This window comes from Lissotriton vulgaris, chromosome 3_2 (assembly GCF_964263255.1).
Source record: "Lissotriton vulgaris chromosome 3_2, aLisVul1.2, whole genome shotgun sequence".
In the NCBI taxonomy this organism is placed as follows: Eukaryota; Metazoa; Chordata; class Amphibia; order Caudata; family Salamandridae; genus Lissotriton; species Lissotriton vulgaris.
The window spans coordinates 288,822,154-288,843,498 of record NC_141690.1 but is presented as its reverse complement, the minus strand read 5'-3'; the positions used below and the strand labels follow the sequence as shown (position 1 = coordinate 288,843,498).

Sequence of the window (21,345 nt, the reverse complement as noted above, 5' to 3'; positions counted from 1 at the left end):
TACAACAAGTGGGCCTTGTGCGGATGGGTGATCTGTTTCAAGAGGGAAGGTTTGTAAACTTGGAAGACTTAACATATATCCACAACAAAACACCTCTGTTTGCCTTCACACATTACAGACTGAAGAGGGCAATGCAAGGACACTATCCAACATTCCCCACCGAACCTGATAGCCTAGAAACGCTGCAGATGCTCATTACCACCCAAGACTTAACACACCTGGTGTCAAGACTGTACACCACAGCACAAGCAGAGATAACACATACCACTGACAGGGCCAAAGCTCGGTGGGACGCAGTGCTGGTGGAACCGCTCTCTGAGAAGGAATGGCAGCAGACTTGCGCACTGACGCAAATACTTACCCCTAATGGGAATCTACGAATCATTCATTACAAGTTTGTGCATCAGGCATACTACACACCAGCGCGTATGCACAGGTTTGGCCTGCAAGACAACGACAGATGCAAAAGATGTAATGAAGAGGGCGCAGGGTTTATACATCTAGCGTGGTCCTGTCCCAAGATACACGATTATTGGACGGCAGTGATAGCAAAGGTGTCCGTGATGACAGAAGCTGTGCTGGAATGTACTATACGCACATGCCTGCTTGGTATTGTGCCACAGCTTAAAGCTACCCGACGTAAGTTCTGTGTCATAGCTCTATTGCTGGCTAAGAGACTGATAGGTAAGTGCTGGCACAGCAAGCAAGTGCCCAAATTATCAGATTGGATGCGTGATATCACTAGCTGTAGGGACAAACTACAAACTTATGAGGAAGAACTGCCTGCAAAAACTAGGCATAAAGACTTTTGGTGCTACTTCACTGACTATGTGCTAACACTAGATGAAGAAGTGAATTAATGCTTCATTAATTCGTACTGCTGTGCGGAACCGGCTCACCCCCTTGGCCCTGTATGCCCCTAGCATTCCTTGCTTCGCACTTATCGTTATGGTATATTGTTAGGCATGTAATGGTCTCCTATTTTCTGTTCTACTGTTTGTTTTTCGTTTACAGTTATGCATCTACAAAATCAAAAAACTGTGAGACCTCAACCACTGCGTTGATACGCCGGACCTATCGTTATTGCACTAAGAAATATATGTATACATCAATGACAGGTTTTGTGTTTTACTTTGCAGCCGGCCCCAGGGTTGTAGGCTCTTGGCTGTGTACAACTAACAAATGCTAATAAAGGTCTTCAAAAAAAAAAAAAAAAGTAAGTGGTCTCGGTGAGTGTGTGTCGTCAGGTGGATAGTTACTTTCAAAATATTCTCCGATTTTCGCGCTTGAAAGAGCATGCGTAATGATCGTATCTGCGTCGCTGCATAAACAAATCCGGCTACAAAGCATTAATTCTGCAAACTATTAGCATGCTGACACTAGTGAAAAAAAAAGTTAGAATAATTTTCCCCATGTGCCAAACTCAGTATATATACTTCTTAAAAGTAGATTTTATTAAAAACGTACAGAGTTGTTGTAAAGCCATATAAGTATTTGCTTTACTTTTCATCAAAAGAATTCGGCACACATCTGGACTGTTGTGCATTTGTTTGTACGATCTTCAGAATTCTGAGAAAACTTTCAACTTGCCAAACCATGTTGTAGGACACTGTTATATAAACAGAGAAGAACTTTGCAGTACAGTACTCTCAAAAAATTAGCATCTTATTTTTTAACAAATAAATATGTTCTCTACAGGTCACACATATTTGTTACCAGATGACGTTTTTCTCCTTGCCTCTCAAACCTTCCTTTAACAGCAGTCTCCCTTTTCAACTTACCCCCACCAATTTGAGGGTGTCCTCTTGACCCATAACCTGGCAAAATGTTAAAGGCTCTCCAACCTGTGCTCTCAGTCTACTTGTGAAAAATGATATATTTGTACAGACAGGAATGTTAACTAACGGATACATTTGAAAACAAAACTGTCTGTCTCACCTCCTCATGTCGCACTCCCACTGACCCCAGTCACCCCTCACACTTCCTATCTCCGCTTTAGACTGCCTGCTCACACATACTAAGCACAGTTTCTTTCCTGTGCCTTTTCAAAGTTGATGTCCCTCAATCCCACATGCTCCTCCTTTTCTTGGGGTTTCTTCTGTGTACACAGGGCCTTCCTCTGTATGCGTCTGTCACCTGCTCTCCCTTCTTTCTCTCATACTCACACATTCTTTCTGCTCCTTTGTCTGGCATTCATTTACCCCTTCCAGCAAAAAGCACATATCCTGCACTCTTCCTTTCTATCTATTCATTGCAGCTCTCACCCCTATCCACCATGCCGCATAATTCCACTACACAAATCCACTCCACGCCAAACAATTCCAATATAACATCATTCCACTGCACACCACATGCACCCACTACGCTCCAAACCAAAACACATAGGAAAAAGACATTATCATTTACAACGCCAATAGCTCTAACTTTTTCAAATGCGAGACCTATTGCATTGCAAATGCTTGTTTAGCTGATGGCACCAACAACTGCCCTTTATCAACTCAGCAGCAGACAAGTTTGGGGTTAACCCAAAGAGCACGCTGCCCAATCTTCAGCAGTATTTTCTCTACATGGTCAAGCTACTTGCATTTCTTATGGTGTTCTAGCCCACGACAGTGCCTGGAAAGGTTTACCTGCAGCCTGATCCACAGCATAACCGGATGGAGCGAGATGATGCATCATTGTCCCAGTGGGGTTCCTCAGAAGGGCTCTCAGGAATCTGGTATCCTGTCTCTGGATGTCAGTGATTTTAAAATAACTCAATTTACCATTTTTGCTCTGCAGACCTGTAGAATAGCACTCAGTGAGCCACAGCCTAATGTATACTAAAATATCAGCACCGCGCCACGGGTTGGTTAAATGTGGCAACAGCTGTGGCCTTCTAGAGCCCGAAGACTTGCCAAGACGAAGCCCAATGCTCACATAACCAAAGCTGTCCATCGTTCGAGCTCAGCTCCCCTTCTAGAAAAGGAGCACTTCAAGGGTCTTTTTCTATTCATGACCATTCCTTTTGTTTTATTAATGCTGGTCGCCATAATATTTTGTATGTGGAGCGATTCAAGCCTCATCAGGGGGCGCATTGACAGCTTCATTAAAATCATCATCCGCGTAGGAGCACTTGGTATCCTGGTAACGTCTTGGTTCAGATTTTTGAGACATCAATTGTGAAAAGACTCCAAAGTAGAGGGGCTGACATACAAAATTGCTTAATTCCTCGGTCGAACCTAAATCTTTTAATGTGTTCCGATTGGTGCCCATAACCAACCTTTGCTTTGTAGTGTTTTTACAGAAGCAGCAGTGTTCTCACCATCAATTCTGGTGTTTCCTGCCAAATAGGAACAAAAAAGGAAACCTTTCAAAAGTACAGGTGGAAACTTTGGGTCAATGAAGCTCAGGAATGAAGTCATATTTTCGAGCTGGCTGTACTTAGAGGAAGTCATGTGTAGCTTGATCTGCAGTCTCCTCCCCCTTTCGAAATCCCACCTGCGCTCTGGTCGGAATTGTACTACATCTACCCACACCCGGGACCTATCGAACAAAGCAGAACTCTCAATCTTCCGAGCCAAATTCCAAAAATGAGATTGAGTGATAATTAAAAGGAGCAGAAAGTCAAACCTCTTGCTGACGTGCAGGAGTCTGGAATATGCCCAGTGCGTAAAATGGATTCAACACTGAGGAGAGAAGCAGCGCTCATCTGTTCGTTTCAGATTTATATCAATCAGCTGGACCCTTGTCGGTATGGTTTGATTTTTAGCTACCGTTTGACACTGCCACCTCCGCGACAATGATCAGCTGGGGATTGCCAACAATGTGGCCACCGGAAACAGGAGTAAAAAGCCGTGGGTCTAGGTTATCCGTTCAAGGCTATGTTGCACGGAATGGATTGGGCCATTTTGTTGGGTTGGCGTGGGCCACACGGTTGGGTTGGCGTGCGCCACACGGTTGGGTTGGCGTGGGCCACACGGTTGGGTTGGCGTGGGCCACACGGTTGGGTTGGCGTGGGCCACACGGTTGGGTTGGCGTGGGCCACACGGTTGGGTTGGCGTGGGCCACACGGAGTTGGCTTGGGCCACTCGGAGTTGCGTGGGCCACTCGGAGTTGGTTTGGTCGGCTCATGAAACCCAAGGTGAAAATATTAACATTCATTTCTTGTCCTTTTCTCTGGCTGCCAGGGTCAATACATCGAAAAGTCTTCTCTGCATTGTTACTCGCTATCAATTTCTTGTACTTTCGATACCTGCTCGCATGCGGTCTATCATCACATTATTTCTGTGCCTAATTTAGCAGTGCTTTTTAAATCCCAGACTCGCAATAAACAACAATCAAACTTCTTTCCGTTTGCTTGGGACACAGTCTGCAAAGGCTGCGAGTGAGCGCTGGGAGATATGGTTCTTCAGTTTCTCGTATGAATGGACTAAATGGTGCTGAATAGCCTTCCTCAATATCTCCCTCAAATTCCTATTTGACTAGGCGCAATATCACTGGGGCCATATGTGCATAGATCTTGAGCTTCCACATTTCTTGGTTGTTGCCATTAGCTCTGAAGAGGAGACCAGATGCTTTATGGCTAAGCAGGGAGATTTGCAGCTTCGAAGATCCAGATGTGTTATAAAGAAATTATGATCACTTTCGGATCTAGTTAAGACTCGAAAGTTTAACGCAAGAGGCCAAGTGCTACTGGTGCAGCTCAGACTACTTGTGCACCCACAATGAACGCGTATAGAGGTGACTTGATCACTCACTCTGCACCGATACAGAACACGAAGTGCATCAAGGCCCTCATTTGCAGTTTCCCTGTAGAGGCTTCCGGCATCTTGGTAGGGTTTGAGAACTGGTGTTGAGAAAGGAGAGGGATACAACTTGTTGCTCAAGAGGTCAGGTGCCTTCCTTTCACAATGTCAGGATTCAGTATCATTTTATGCATAGTACCAGGAACAGTTCATCATGGCTTTCGTTCTCAGTCCACTCCTTCAGGCTGAGGGATTCCTGTACTAAGTATAGAAGAACTTCTTTAGCTGCGATTCATTGCATCTCAACGTCCTACTCTACTCGGAGTCTTCTGGTCCTTCGCTCCAGGATCATTCTTAAAGCCTGTGGAGCCTTTAGTGTGTCAATGCTTCTGTCCCTCGTGCTCCAGTCCTGGTGATGTATACCATGCGATCCCAGCACAGCATTTGAACATGAAGACTTCACCTCCATAGGTACCTCCTTCTCATCACGTCCAGACCTGACGACTCCACTACATGAAGGGGTTCCGTGATACGGAATTTCACTCAAAATGTTTCTTATGCCTTCGTGGCCTTTTCTTTCTGGTATTGAAGATATTAACTTCCAAGGGGGTTTCTCCTGAAAGCTACAAACGTGTTAGGGCAAATAGCATGGTACTGCAAGGCGCTGCCTTTACATTGATGAATGTGAGCCTTAATTGTCAACCTGACACTGGGACCACAAGTTCAGCATTCACCTTTCATCTGAATAATTTACAAATTGCACAAAGCCATTAATTGTCTCAAGCTGCAATCCCAGCCAGGTGTTGATTGTATGCACACTTCAATGGGCATTCTTACATGAAATGACGGGTGAGAGGAGCGGAGACAGAACTGGCTCTGGAGATTTACATTTATTGTTATTGTTATTTTTGATTTGTAACGCGCTCAATCACCTGCAGGCCTCTAAGTGCTCGGAAATCGATGGTAAAACAACAACTTTGGAAGTACAGAGAAGCATCCACTAGCCTAGATGACACTCAAGGACCTCCTAAACAGCAGCGTTTTCAACCCCTTTCTAAAGCGTAGGAGGTTCTCTTCCCTGCGCAGTGGCTCAGGTAGTGTGTTCCATAGCTGAGGAACTAACACCGAAAAGGCTCTTCCGCCCTTGGTAACAAGTTTGTACCGAGGGCAGACCAGTAATTGAGAGTCTGAAGATCTGAGAACTCTCTTTGGGCTGTACACTGCCACACGGTCTTTAATGTATGCGGGCGCCATGCCATAGATGGCTTTGTGGGCTATACACAAGCTTTTAAATTCCACTCGCTCCTTGATGGGGAGCCAATGGAGATTCTGTAGCAGGGGGGATGCTTTTGTTCGTCTTGGCAATCTAAAAATGAGACGAGCAGCATCATTCATCACCACCTGTAGCCTATTTGTCAGGATTTTTGGTAGGCCAAGGTAGAGGGCATTTCCGTAATCTATTCTTGAGATCACGGTGGCTGCGACAATGGAGCGAAGAAGGGTCGGTGAAGGGTCGGTGGCCATGGACCACAAACCTCGAGCTTGGAAACCTTTCACACGGTGGCTGACTTAGGTTCCTACAGGTAAGAGATCAAACATAATTTTTAATGCCCATCTGTTTGACAAAGCAGGAGATTTTGAATTTGATCTCGGCCCCAACAGTCATCCAACTAAGGCCTTATTGGTAGGAAATTAGTTATTTTTCTAAAAGGCTGACAAGTAAAGCCTTTGAACAGCTTTTTCCGACGAGCTGGAGGCAGTCAAGTGGCCACCATAAAGGTCAATTATTATAGAGACGTAAAAGGAGGACACATCTAAGCAGGGGAACAATGAAGACGACTGCTTTCTGGCCCACACATCTGTTCAATGCAGCCATCTCCAGCAAACAGATACAGTACAAACTTGACTCAATAACATGAACCTTGATGCCTTCGAACCCCAACTTTCACCAAATCACCTGGATCAAAGAACACATTGCCAAAAAACAAAGATGGGCAGGTACCAGCTCTCATCTAAAGAAAGTCAAAGTGTTTCCCCCAGAACATGGCCTTTCAAGACCTGGTACTCGTGCTTATGGATGGAGGCAAGGCCGTACTCTATAGGCTCCCAGACCCGCATTAGGGACCCCCGACAAGCTGCAGCAATCTTATCCAAAGCCAGCTCTAATTTAGGGAAGAGTAGAAGACTCATCTCTTTAAATAAGGGAATGCATTTACCGTCCACAAACCCAGCTTCCGTTCATGTTACTCGTTGATTTTCTGCTGGTTTTTGATCATATACAGCGTCCCGCTGCCTTTTGGCTGTGTTCGCAGTATACCATATACATGCATATTCCATTGTGCCTCATTTCTAACTTATTTCACATCAAAATGTAAAACTGAATATCTCAATTCGACAAACTAGCAGTCACCTCTATGGCTTCACTCTCTCGGTGCAATTAACACCACTGCAGACTTTAGAGTAATCTGCAAAATAATATACGTTCCTGTTAGAACTGGCTATTTCTGGTAGGCTAAGGCTGACGCCATAGCCAGGCAGAAACCACCATTCTAGTCAGGGCAAGGAAGTCACACGCCAAGATAACCTCTGCTCACCCACTTGGTAGCTTGGCTCAAGCAGTAAGGCTAAACTCGGAGGCAATGTGTAAAGCATTTGCGCCAGCGCACAACAGCAACAACATACTAGGCACACCACAAGAGAGACTCCACACAAGGTTATTATCAAAATAACTTCTGTATTGTAAAAACATATCAGATAAAATCACACATATACATGGTGCCAACTGGCACGGGCAATATTCACAGGGATTATGTACACAAGACAGGGTCACAAGGGCCACTGTCATATTCAGATATAGCACTTCTAGATAAAAGGTAGAATATCAAGTAATAATCAAAGATAACAACCAGTACCCACTGGTAACAGGAACCAGGACCTTACTAGGACCACCTGTACTAAGAAAGAAGAACCACCTAAGTATCACACAGCATTAGGGGTCTACGAAAGAATACATTACTCATGATGCAATAAACCTACATTCAGAGGAGTAGAAAAGACAACCACCTAAGAATAACCACATTTAGGGGCATAAACCAGAACACCTTACCCATGATGCATGAACACATTCAGAGGAGTAATAAGGAGAAACACATGATGACTAAACATTCAGAGGTGTTAAGAATAGAGCACATGATGCAATAAAATCAGATTCAGGGGTGCAGCGCAAGAAGACACATGATGACTAAACATTCAGAGGTGCAGCGCATGGAAAGGAAGACACATGATGCAGTAACACATTCAGAGGTGTTAAGAATAGGGCACATGATGCAATAAAATACATTCAGGGGTGCAGCGCAAGAAGACACATGATGACTAAACATTCAGAGGTGCAGCGCATGGAAAGAAAGACACATAATGCATAAACATTCAGAGGTGCCTAATAAATCAATAGCGCAAAAACCACATGAGGCCTAAGAACCTTCAGAGGTGCAGGAATAACACATGATGCAAAAGATCACATTCAGAGGTGCAATAACCATACCATTGCACAGACTCCCATAAGCCACCACCTGTGGCAGTCCCTAGGCCAAGGGCCTTGTTGGGGCTCAGACGCCCTGAGTCTCAGTGTCAGGGTTGCGCTGCCATGCAGCGCCAGTCTTAAAGTTCAAAAAGCCTAAACGTGGCAGGGGCCCACTAAGTGCTGGGCACCTGGAGAACAAAAGAACTGCGCCAGGGCCTTCACTGGCCCTTAGGAGCAAACTGCGCCCAGGCTGGAGCCACACAGGCTCTAAAACACATACACTGTGCACGTTGGAGCCACACAGGCTCTGGCCAACACTGGTCAAACGTTGGAGCCACACAGGCTCTTAAAAACACATATGGCCCCTCTGAGCCACACAGGCTCTCTCAAAGCGTTGGGGCGACCCACTGCCAAACGGGGCCGCCCTGACTCTCCATTTACTTCACCAAATGTCCCCCAGAGCCTCTCAGGGCTCTAAATACAATAAAATGGGGCGGGGAGCCTCTCCGGGCTCTGTGCACGTTGGGGCGACCCACTGCCAACCGGGGCCGCCCATGAAGCCTTCATGGCTTCCTTCTGGCACTCTGCGTAACGTTGGGGCGGCCCACTGCCATCTGGGGCCGCCCTTGAAGCCTTCGTGGCTTCTCTCTCTCGAGCGCGAGCTCGCGCTACTGCGGGGGAGGGGCGGACACCGACAACGTGTCCCGGCGCCCCTCCCCTGCTCTGCTCCACTCCGCCCGACCCCAGACCAGACTCACCGGGGTTCTCGTTGCTGCCGGTCTCTCTCTCTCGCCGGGGAGCCTCGCGGTGGGGGCAGGCACCGACAAATGTGCCTCGCGCCCCCTCCGCTTCCGTCCTCAGGCCGCTCCTCTCGTGGCAGGGCTCCCTCCGCTCACGGGAGCCCTGTCAGCCGGCCGCCATCACTCTTCTCCTCTCCTCCCCGGGCCCGGCGGTGATCATCTCTCGGCACCCGGGCTGCGGGGGCGGGACTTCCGGCCGGCCGCGCTGAGATTGGCCGGCCGGCCAGGTACTTCCGGGTCGCTGCGGGCAGCGCAGCGGCCCTTCTCCTTTAGGCAGGCAGGCGTGGAGGCATTTAAAAATATCGGTAATACCGAAATAGAATAAAAATACAGATAAGCGAGGTGGGCACTCGCAATGTAGATAAAGCGCTCCTAGCGCTACATGACGACCCACAGCGCTCCCAGGAGCAGGCATAAAGCGCTCTTAAGCGCCAAAGGAAATCCAAAGCGCTCCCTGCGCCAAGAAAGACGAATCCAGCGCTCCCAGGCGCCAAAGGTCCCCAGAGCAGACCCCTACAGCAAGAAGGGTCCACAGACAGCTCAAGAAGTCCAGCAAAAGTCCTTAAAGATGCAGCCAGACAGGGGGACAGCCAGGAAGAGTCCCCCAGCAGTCCATCAGATGTCCAGGAGCTGGGCAGAGCCCAGGGATTCCCCTGAGCTCCAGCAGCAGCATGCCCCTGGCAGATTCAAGTTGAAAACAAGAACATTTTGGAAGGGGATACAACCCCTTTTTATACAGTGCAAAACCTTTGAAGTCCTTTGAAGCAGGCAGTGTGAGAACCAGCTGGACTGGTTTAGAGGGAAGTCCCCTTCAGTATCAGGGACAGAGGTGTCAGTCGCCCAGCGGGAGGTGGAGCCAGCTTTGTAGTTACACAGGAACAGCCCTTCACTATCAGGTGCCATCTCCTCCCACTTCCCTGGCAGCAGATGCTGCCTTTCATCCATGGGCTGACTTCAGACAACCTCCTGGGCTCTCCAGCCCCAGTCATCCTCAAACCAGACAGTCAATCCACAAGCAGGCCCATGCACTCTGGGCCAGGCTCACCAGCCAATCACACGCTAGCACCAACTTGCACAAATATGCCAACTTCCAAAAGTAGGACTTCTAGACTAGACACAGCCATGTCGCATACATCATTTTGCGGCATTCATTCTCACGAGTTCTCTCATACCAAACTCGCCCCTGCACTCCCCACGCATCAGGAACTACCATGGGCATACATATTCCCCATTCATTCCTATGGGAGGGCAGGTCACTCACCATTCATCCACAGAGAGCTCAAGCACTTTACACTGTACCACAGTGAAAAAGTGCGCAGAGGCCTAAAATCACCAACACCAGGTTCCATAAATAGGCTAGGAAAACGCAAAAAGTCTAGGGGTGAACCTGCCTAATAGGCCGGGTCCAACACAACCCCCTTCCAGCCAAAACGCAGGGTAGACCAATCACACCACTGATGGGCTTCACTGCTTTGGGCGACAGAACCACGGACACGGCCTCGCACAGCAGGGACACCGTCCAGTTTTGCGCCACTCTGAACCTACATGGTTTCCTCCAAATAATAACTCTCTGACTCAACTAGGGTACCCCACTGGTACACACTAGTCATCCACAGCCAAGACCAGGCCATAGGCCATCCAAATCACAGGTCCTAACTAATCCACAGAGTGGGGGGTAATAACCCCTGGCATACAATAGCCATTCTCCACTCTTTCTCTCAGTGTAGCTACAACTACCACTGATCCAACAACCTAGGGACCATACCCTCAGGCTGACCAGAGGTCACGGGAAAGAATGCCCCACCCTACCTCTACTTCTGGGTTTCCGCACCCTCACAGAAAAGCACTTCACCAGAACACAATTCTCCTACCAGATCAGGACCTCACTCCATCACTGGTCTACCACCTGGAAACTATTTCACTTCTGAGGTACAAAGCACACAGCACAGTTCCTCTTCAAGCAGGTGGGGGGACACAGCACACAGCAAAGCCCCCTTTCCTCTACCTTAGTGAAAACAACAAACTGCAGGTGAGCCCCAGAACACACAGCAAGGGCAGCCCCCTCAGTCTCTTCAGCTGATCCACTTTGGTAGAGATTCCTCTTGACCTAGAAGTTTCCTAATCTCCCAACCTAAGATCTAAACCCTCAGGTTACACCGGGGTCAGAAGTAAGGACACCGTCCCTCTGCACCCCCTTCCAGTATCAGTATGTCTCAGGCTAGACAGAGCACACGCCAGCGGCGTATCAGCGACACATTTTCCTCCAGTACTCCTTCCAGGTCAGGCCACACCCCAACCTGGCTTTCCCCCCTCCTCGGGGAACGACCTCCAGAGGCCCCACAAATGGTCAAGCACTCTAGACAGTCAAATGCTCAGCGAGCCAGGACTTCTGCACCCTCCACTTAGGAGCGGTACTGCCCAACACTAGGACCGCCGGAGTTCTGGTTACAGACACTCCCCGTCCTCTAGACACAGGAAGATCCTCCTCAAATGACCTATGTACAGCTTAGGCCCCTGACCTGGCGCTCCCTTAAGGAACCCTCCAGGCCCTGAGATAGAGTTTCAGGCCAACGTGGGACACACCGTACCACACTCACTCCGCCTCCACTGAGACAGGGCGTGAGCCCCTACACCCCTACCATATTACTAGGACCTAGCTGGGTTACACAGTAACCTCTTCCCCTTCACAGGATCATCAGATACACAAACCACTCCTTTTGGAACCACTCCCTAATGCCTCTGCAAGACATCTAGCACACCGCCAGACATCCACCTTCCTGTCCAGTGCCTCTGCAGGACCTCCTGCACACCACCAGAGGTACACCTCTCATGCAAGCTTTTTAACAAAAAGAAAACTCACACCAACTCCTCCAGTTCAGCACATCACTCATTCGCACAAACCCCCCCCCCCTCGGACTGGTAAGGCAGTTACTACCACCCCTGATCACTCAACCTGACCACACGTGACACAGGTACCAAACTCTGGGAGCGGGGAATGGGAATTAACACACTGGACACATTAAAGCTGCCACCACTGGATCCTACCACACTGGGGAATCCAGACACACACACTACACTCAGGGAACAACCACCCTCCTGAGCTAGTCATTTCTCCTCACACTCCCTCTCTTCCATCTACCCACACAGGGACAGGATTTGGGATTGGACACGGGACCCAGCAAGGGATTCCTAATCTATGGGAACCTCCCCCCTCTAATGGCGTCCCGCCCTGTCACTTTCTCTCATCTGCCACTAAACATAAAGCGCAGAAACACATTTGAAAATGACACTCTTGAGGAAAAAAATCAAAAACAATAATCCCAAACATGTGACTATCTGAAAAAACAATTGTAGAGTTTTGTAATGTAGCCAGTTGTCGCTATGGCACTGCGCAAACACAAGTTCCAAATCCGCACCGCTGACCACCAATGTTAGAACTGGCTATTTCTGGTAGGCTAAGGCTGACGCCATAGCCAGGCAGAAACCACCATTCTAGTCAGGGCAAGGAAGTCACACGCCAAGATAACCTCTGCTCACCCCCTTGGTAGCTTGGCTCAAGCAGTAAGGCTAAACTCGGAGGCAATGTGTAAAGCATTTGCGCCAGCGCACAACAGCAACAACATACTAGGCACACCACAAGAGAGACTCCACACAAGGTTATTATAAAAATAACTTCTGTATTGTAAAAACATATCAGATAAAATCCCACATATACATGGTGCCAACTGGCACGGGCAATATTCACAGGGATTATGTACACAAGACAGGGTCACAAGGGCCACTGTCATATTCAGATATAGCACTTCTAGATAAAAGGTAGAATATCAAGTAATAATCAAAGATAACAACCAGTACCCACTGGTAACAGGAACCAGGACCTTACTAGGACCACCTGTACTAAGAAAGAAGAACCACCTAAGTATCACACAGCATTAGGGGTCTACGAAAGAATACATTACTCATGATGCAATAAACCTACATTCAGAGGAGTAGAAAAGACAACCACCTAAGAATAACCACATTTAGGGGCATAAACCAGAACACCTTACCCATGATGCATGAACACATTCAGAGGAGTAATAAGGAGAAACACATGATGACTAAACATTCAGAGGTGTTAAGAATAGAGCACATGATGCAATAAAATCACATTCAGGGGTGCAGCGCAAGAAGACACATGATGACTAAACATTCAGAGGTGCAGCGCATGGAAAGGAAGACACATGATGCAGTAACACATTCAGAGGTGTTAAGAATAGGGCACATGATGCAATAAAATACATTCAGGGGTGCAGCGCAAGAAGACACATGATGACTAAACATTCAGAGGTGCAGCGCATGGAAAGAAAGACACATAATGCATAAACATTCAGAGGTGCCTAATAAATCAATAGCGCAAAAACCACATGAGGCCTAAGAACCTTCAGAGGTGCAGGAATAACACATGATGCAAAAGATCACATTCAGAGGTGCAATAACCATACCATTGCACAGACTCCCATAAGCCACCACCTGTGGCAGTCCCTAGGCCAAGGGCCTTGTTGGGGCTCAGACGCCCTGAGTCTCAGTGTCAGGGTTGCGCTGCCATGCAGCGCCAGTCTTAAAGTTCAAAAAGCCTAAACGTGGCAGGGGCCCACTAAGTGCTGGGCACCTGGAGAACAAAAGAACTGCGCCAGGGCCTTCACTGGCCCTTAGGAGCAAACTGCGCCCAGGCTGGAGCCACACAGGCTCTAAAACACATACACTGTGCACGTTGGAGCCACACAGGCTCTGGCCAACACTGGTCAAACGTTGGAGCCACACAGGCTCTTAAAAACACATATGGCCCCTCTGAGCCACACAGGCTCTCTCAAAGCGTTGGGGCGACCCACTGCCAAACGGGGCCGCCCTGACTCTCCATTTACTTCACCAAATGTCCCCCAGAGCCTCTCAGGGCTCTAAATACAATAAAATGGGGCGGGGAGCCTCTCCGGGCTCTGTGCACGTTGGGGCGACCCACTGCCAACCGGGGCCGCCCATGAAGCCTTCATGGCTTCCTTCTGGCACTCTGCGTAACGTTGGGGCGGCCCACTGCCATCTGGGGCCGCCCTTGAAGCCTTCGTGGCTTCTCTCTCTCGAGCGCGAGCTCGCGCTACTGCGGGGGAGGGGCGGACACCGACAACGTGTCCCGGCGCCCCTCCCCTGCTCTGCTCCACTCCGCCCGACCCCAGACCAGACTCACCGGGGTTCTCGTTGCTGCCGGTCTCTCTCTCTCGCCGGGGAGCCTCGCGGTGGGGGCAGGCACCGACAAATGTGCCTCGCGCCCCCTCCGCTTCCGTCCTCAGGCCGCTCCTCTCGTGGCAGGGCTCCCTCCGCTCACGGGAGCCCTGTCAGCCGGCCGCCATCACTCTTCTCCTCTCCTCCCCGGGCCCGGCGGTGATCATCTCTCGGCACCCGGGCTGCGGGGGCGGGACTTCCGGCCGGCCGCGCTGAGATTGGCCGGCCGGCCAGGTACTTCCGGGTCGCTGCGGGCAGCGCAGCGGCCCTTCTCCTTTAGGCAGGCAGGCGTGGAGGCATTTAAAAATATCGGTAATACCGAAATAGAATAAAAATACAGATAAGCGAGGTGGGCACTCGCAATGTAGATAAAGCGCTCCTAGCGCTACATGACGACCCACAGCGCTCCCAGGAGCAGGCATAAAGCGCTCTTAAGCGCCAAAGGAAATCCAAAGCGCTCCCTGCGCCAAGAAAGACGAATCCAGCGCTCCCAGGCGCCAAAGGTCCCCAGAGCAGACCCCTACAGCAAGAAGGGTCCACAGACAGCTCAAGAAGTCCAGCAAAAGTCCTTAAAGATGCAGCCAGACAGGGGGACAGCCAGGAAGAGTCCCCCAGCAGTCCATCAGATGTCCAGGAGCTGGGCAGAGCCCAGGGATTCCCCTGAGCTCCAGCAGCAGCATGCCCCTGGCAGATTCAAGTTGAAAACAAGAACATTTTGGAAGGGGATACAACCCCTTTTTATACAGTGCAAAACCTTTGAAGTCCTTTGAAGCAGGCAGTGTGAGAACCAGCTGGACTGGTTTAGAGGGAAGTCCCCTTCAGTATCAGGGACAGAGGTGTCAGTCGCCCAGCGGGAGGTGGAGCCAGCTTTGTAGTTACACAGGAACAGCCCTTCACTATCAGGTGCCATCTCCTCCCACTTCCCTGGCAGCAGATGCTGCCTTTCATCCATGGGCTGACTTCAGACAACCTCCTGGGCTCTCCAGCCCCAGTCATCCTCAAACCAGACAGTCAATCCACAAGCAGGCCCATGCACTCTGGGCCAGGCTCACCAGCCAATCACACGCTAGCACCAACTTGCACAAATATGCCAACTTCCAAAAGTAGGACTTCTAGACTAGACACAGCCATGTCGCATACATCATTTTGCGGCATTCATTCTCACGAGTTCTCTCATACCAAACTCGCCCCTGCACTCCCCACGCATCAGGAACTACCATGGGCATACATATTCCCCATTCATTCCTATGGGAGGGCAGGTCACTCACCATTCATCCACAGAGAGCTCAAGCACTTTACACTGTACCACAGTGAAAAAGTGCGCAGAGGCCTAAAATCACCAACACCAGGTTCCATAAATAGGCTAGGAAAACGCAAAAAGTCTAGGGGTGAACCTGCCTAATAGGCCGGGTCCAACACAACCCCCTTCCAGCCAAAACGCAGGGTAGACCAATCACACCACTGATGGGCTTCACTGCTTTGGGCGACAGAACCACGGACACGGCCTCGCACAGCAGGGACACCGTCCAGTTTTGCGCCACTCTGAACCTACATGGTTTCCTCCAAATAATAACTCTCTGACTCAACTAGGGTACCCCACTGGTACACACTAGTCATCCACAGCCAAGACCAGGCCATAGGCCATCCAAATCACAGGTCCTAACTAATCCACAGAGTGGGGGGTAATAACCCCTGGCATACAATAGCCATTCTCCACTCTCTCTCTCAGTGTAGCTACAACTACCACTGATCCAACAACCTAGGGACCATACCCTCAGGCTGACCAGAGGTCACGGGAAAGAATGCCCCACCCTACCTCTACTTCTGGGTTTCCGCACCCTCACAGAAAAGCACTTCACCAGAACACAATTCTCCTACCAGATCAGGACCTCACTCCATCACTGGTCTACCACCTGGAAACTATTTCACTTCTGAGGTACAAAGCACACAGCACAGTTCCTCTTCAAGCAGGTGGGGGGACACAGCACACAGCAAAGCCCCCTTTCCTCTACCTTAGTGAAAACAACAAACTGCAGGTGAGCCCCAGAACACACAGCAAGGGCAGCCCCCTCAGTCTCTTCAGCTGATCCACTTTGGTAGAGATTCCTCTTGACCTAGAAGTTTCCTAATCTCCCAACCTAAGATCTAAACCCTCAGGTTACACCGGGGTCAGAAGTAAGGACACCGTCCCTCTGCACCCCCTTCCAGTATCAGTATGTCTCAGGCTAGACAGAGCACACGCCAGCGGCGTATCAGCGACACATTTTCCTCCAGTACTCCTTCCAGGTCAGGCCACACCCCAACCTGGCTTTCCCCCCTCCTCGGGGAACGACCTCCAGAGGCCCCACAAATGGTCAAGCACTCTAGACAGTCAAATGCTCAGCGAGCCAGGACTTCTGCACCCTCCACTTAGGAGCGGTACTGCCCAACACTAGGACCGCCGGAGTTCTGGTTACAGACACTCCCCGTCCTCTAGACACAGGAAGATCCTCCTCAAATGACCTATGTACAGCTTAGGCCCCTGACCTGGCGCTCCCTTAAGGAACCCTCCAGGCCCTGAGATAGAGTTTCAGGCCAACGTGGGACACACCGTCCCACACTCACTCCGCCTCCACTGAGACAGGGCGTGAGCCCCTACACCCCTACCATATTACTAGGACCTAGCTGGGTTACACAGTAACCTCTTCCCCTTCACAGGATCATCAGATACACAAACCACTCCTTTTGGAACCACTCCCTAATGCCTCTGCAAGACATCTAGCACACCGCCAGACATCCACCTTCCTGTCCAGTGCCTCTGCAGGACCTCCTGCACACCACCAGAGGTACACCTCTCATGCAAGCTTTTTAACAAAAAGAAAACTCACACCAACTCCTCCAGTTCAGCACATCACTCATTCGCACAAACCCCCCCCCCTCGGACTGGTAAGGCAGTTACTACCACCCCTGATCACTCAACCTGACCACACGTGACACAGGTACCAAACTCTGGGAGCGGGGAATGGGAATTAACACACTGGACACATTAAAGCTGCCACCACTGGATCCTACCACACTGGGGAATCCAGACACACACACTACACTCAGGGAACAACCACCCTCCTGAGCTAGTCATTTCTCCTCACACTCCCTCTCTTCCATCTACCCACACAGGGACAGGATTTGGGATTGGACACGGGACCCAGCAAGGGATTCCTAATCTATGGGAACCTCCCCCCTCTAATGGCGTCCCGCCCTGTCACTTTCTCTCATCTGCCACTAAACATAAAGCGCAGAAACACATTTGAAAATGACACTCTTGAGGAAAAAAATCAAAAACAATAATCCCAAACATGTGACTATCTGAAAAAACAATTGTAGAGTTTTGTAATGTAGCCAGTTGTCGCTATGGCACTGCGCAAACACAAGTTCCAAATCCGCACCGCTGACCACCAATGTTAGAACTGGCTATTTCTGGTAGGCTAAGGCTGACGCCATAGCCAGGCAGAAACCACCATTCTAGTCAGGGCAAGGAAGTCACACGCCAAGATAACCTCTGCTCACCCCCTTGGTAGCTTGGCTCAAGCAGTAAGGCTAAACTCGGAGGCAATGTGTAAAGCATTTGCGCCAGCGCACAACAGCAACAACATACTAGGCACACCACAAGAGAGACTCCACACAAGGTTATTATAAAAATAACTTCTGTATTGTAAAAACATATCAGATAAAATCCCACATATACATGGTGCCAACTGGCACGGGCAATATTCACAGGGATTATGTACACAAGACAGGGTCACAAGGGCCACTGTCATATTCAGATATAGCACTTCTAGATAAAAGGTAGAATATCAAGTAATAATCAAAGATAACAACCAGTACCCACTGGTAACAGGAACCAGGACCTTACTAGGACCACCTGTACTAAGAAAGAAGAACCACCTAAGTATCACACAGCATTAGGGGTCTACGAAAGAATACATTACTCATGATGCAATAAACCTACATTCAGAGGAGTAGAAAAGACAACCACCTAAGAATAACCACATTTAGGGGCATAAACCAGAACACCTTACCCATGATGCATGAACACATTCAGAGGAGTAATAAGGAGAAACACATGATGACTAAACATTCAGAGGTGTTAAGAATAGAGCACATGATGCAATAAAATCACATTCAGGGGTGCAGCGCAAGAAGACACATGATGACTAAACATTCAGAGGTGCAGCGCATGGAAAGGAAGACACATGATGCAGTAACACATTCAGAGGTGTTAAGAATAGGGCACATGATGCAATAAAATACATTCAGGGGTGCAGCGCAAGAAGACACATGATGACTAAACATTCAGAGGTGCAGCGCATGGAAAGAAAGACACATAATGCATAAACATTCAGAGGTGCCTAATAAATCAATAGCGCAAAAACCACATGAGGCCTAAGAACCTTCAGAGGTGCAGGAATAACACATGATGCAAAAGATCACATTCAGAGGTGCAATAACCATACCATTGCACAGACTCCCATAAGCCACCACCTGTGGCAGTCCCTAGGCCAAGGGCCTTGTTGGGGCTCAGACGCCCTGAGTCTCAGTGTCAGGGTTGCGCTGCCATGCAGCGCCAGTCTTAAAGTTCAAAAAGCCTAAACGTGGCAGGGGCCCACTAAGTGCTGGGCACCTGGAGAACAAAAGAACTGCGCCAGGGCCTTCACTGGCCCTTAGGAGCAAACTGCGCCCAGGCTGGAGCCACACAGGCTCTAAAACACATACACTGTGCACGTTGGAGCCACACAGGCTCTGGCCAACACTGGTCAAACGTTGGAGCCACACAGGCTCTTAAAAACACATATGGCCCCTCTGAGCCACACAGGCTCTCTCAAAGCGTTGGGGCGACCCACTGCCAAACGGGGCCGCCCTGACTCTCCATTTACTTCACCAAATGTCCCCCAGAGCCTCTCAGGGCTCTAAATACAATAAAATGGGGCGGGGAGCCTCTCCGGGCTCTGTGCACGTTGGGGCGACCCACTGCCAACCGGGGCCGCCCATGAAGCCTTCATGGCTTCCTTCTGGCACTCTGCGTAACGTTGGGGCGGCCCACTGCCATCTGGGGCCGCCCTTGAAGCCTTCGTGGCTTCTCTCTCTCGAGCGCGAGCTCGCGCTACTGCGGGGGAGGGGCGGACACCGACAACGTGTCCCGGCGCCCCTCCCCTGCTCTGCTCCACTCCGCCCGACCCCAGACCAGACTCACCGGGGTTCTCGTTGCTGCCGGTCTCTCTCTCTCGCCGGGGAGCCTCGCGGTGGGGGCAGGCACCGACAAATGTGCCTCGCGCCCCCTCCGCTTCCGTCCTCAGGCCGCTCCTCTCGTGGCAGGGCTCCCTCCGCTCACGGGAGCCCTGTCAGCCGGCCGCCATCACTCTTCTCTCCTCCCCGGGCCCGGCGGTGATCATCTCTCGGCACCCGGGCTGCGGGGGCGGGACTTCCGGCCGGCCGCGCTGAGATTGGCCGGCCGGCCAGGTACTTCCGGGTCGCTGCGGGCAGCGCAGCGGCCCTTCTCCTTTAGGCAGGCAGGCGTGGAGGCATTTAAAAATATCGGTAATACCGAAATAGAATAAAAATACAGATAAGCGAGGTGGGCGCTCGCAATGTAGATAAAGCGCTCCTAGCGCTACATGACGACCCACAGCGCTCCCAGGAGCAGGCATAAAGCGCTCTTAAGCGCCAAAGGAAATCCAAAGCGCTCCCTGCGCCAAGAAAGACGAATCCAGCGCTCCCAGGCGCCAAAGGTCCCCAGAGCAGACCCCTACAGCAAGAAGGGTCCACAGACAGCTCAAGAAGTCCAGCAAAAGTCCTTAAAGATGCAGCCAGACAGGGGGACAGCCAGGAAGAGTACCCCAGCAGTCCATCAGATGTCCAGGAGCTGGGCAGAGCCCAGGGATTCCCCTGAGCTCCAGCAGCAGCATGCCCCTGGCAGATTCAAGTTGAAAACAAGAACATTTTGGAAGGGGATACAACCCCTTTTTATACAGTGCAAAACCTTTGAAGTCCTTTGAAGCAGGCAGTGTGAGAACCAGCTGGACTGGTTTAGAGGGAAGTCCCCTTCAGTATCAGGGACAGAGGTGTCAGTCGCCCAGCGGGAGGTGGAGCCAGCTTTGTAGTTACACAGGAACAGCCCTTCACTATCAGGTGCCATCTCCTCCCACTTCCCTGGCAGCAGATGCTGCCTTTCATCCATGGGCTGACTTCAGACAACCTCCTGGGCTCTCCAGCCGCTGTCATCCTCAAACCAGACAGTCAATCCACAAGCAGGCCCATGCACTCTGGGCCAGGCTCACCAGCCAATCACACGCTAGCACCAACTTGCACAAATATGCCAACTTCCAAAAGTAGGACTTCTAGACTAGACACAGCCATGTCGCATACATCATTTTGCGGCATTCATTCTCACGAGTTCTCTCATACCAAACTCGCCCCTGCACTCCCCACGCATCAGGAACTACCATGGGCATACATATTCCCCATTCATTCCTATGGGAGGGCAGGTCACTCACTATTCATCCACAGAGAGCTCAAGCACTTTACACTGTACCACAGTGAAAAAGTGCGCAGAGGCCTAAAATCACCAACACCAGGTTCCATAAATAGGCTAGGAAAACGCAAAAAGTCTAGGGGTGAACCTGCCTAATAGGCCGGGTCCAACAGTTCCCTACAAACCTTCTGAGGGTACGGCCGACACCTGCACCTCGAGGGTGCAGCCGACACATGCTAAATGAAAAATCATTAGTAGGAGTCAGAAAACAGAGGCATTCACACACAGGAAGTGAATCTAGTTCAAGCGAAAAGCTTAATTAACTTATGGGACTGTTATTGAGTTTTCTTTTCTTTCTGTGAGTTATTTAGCTCTGCGACATGTCAGATAGCATTAGGCGACTATAAAAAGTTTGGTAAAAATGGTGCATCTAACAAACTAACTGACCCATCAGAGGATGTGATGCTCATATTCTGAACTAAAGAGAACTACTTGTGCAGCTAACTGTGGCCAGGCAGTTCCCTGGTGTTGATGCTG

The 21,345-nt window shown here is 50.0% G+C and overlaps 1 protein-coding gene across 1 annotated transcript in view; it reads right to left on the bottom strand.

Moving 5' to 3' along the window:
* Positions 1-21,345, bottom strand: part of HTRA2 (HtrA serine peptidase 2) — a 95,955-nt gene that overhangs the window by 31,835 nt on the left and 42,775 nt on the right. The gene's annotated exons all lie outside the window — the stretch shown is intronic.